The sequence below is a fragment of the Nematolebias whitei genome, chromosome 19 (genome assembly GCF_014905685.2).
Source record: "Nematolebias whitei isolate Nwh7 chromosome 19, NemWhi1, whole genome shotgun sequence".
Classification (NCBI taxonomy): Eukaryota; Metazoa; Chordata; class Actinopteri; order Cyprinodontiformes; family Rivulidae; genus Nematolebias; species Nematolebias whitei.
The window spans coordinates 13,745,626-13,746,012 of record NC_056516.1 but is presented as its reverse complement, the minus strand read 5'-3'; the positions used below and the strand labels follow the sequence as shown (position 1 = coordinate 13,746,012).

The following is a 387-nucleotide window of genomic DNA, read 5'->3' as shown; positions in this document are numbered from 1 at the left end:
ATGTCAGTGAGACAGGTCTCTCATAATGACAACAACACAGGAGGTTGGTGTCAGTGAGACAGGCCTCTGGCAATGACAATAACACAGGAGGTGGAAGGGTGAGACTGGTCCTTGATAATGGTAATAACAAAGAGGAGTGGTGGAGGGATGAGATAAGTCCCTGATAATAACATTAAAACAGAGACAAGGTAGAGGGGTGAGACAGGTCCTTGATAACAGTAATAACAAAGAGAAGTAGTGGAGGGGTGAGACAGGTCCTTGATAATGGCAACAACAAAGAGGAGTAGTGGAAGGGTGAGACAGGTCTGTGGTAATGGCAACAACAAAGAGGAGTAGTGGAGGGTGAGACAGGTCCTTGATAATGGTAATAACAAAGAGGAGTGGTGG

The 387-nt window shown here is 45.7% G+C and overlaps 1 protein-coding gene across 3 annotated transcripts in view; it reads left to right on the top strand.

Annotated features, from left to right (window-relative positions):
- Positions 1-387, top strand: part of epb41a (erythrocyte membrane protein band 4.1a) — a 79,161-nt gene that overhangs the window by 31,760 nt on the left and 47,014 nt on the right. The window lies entirely within an intron of this gene.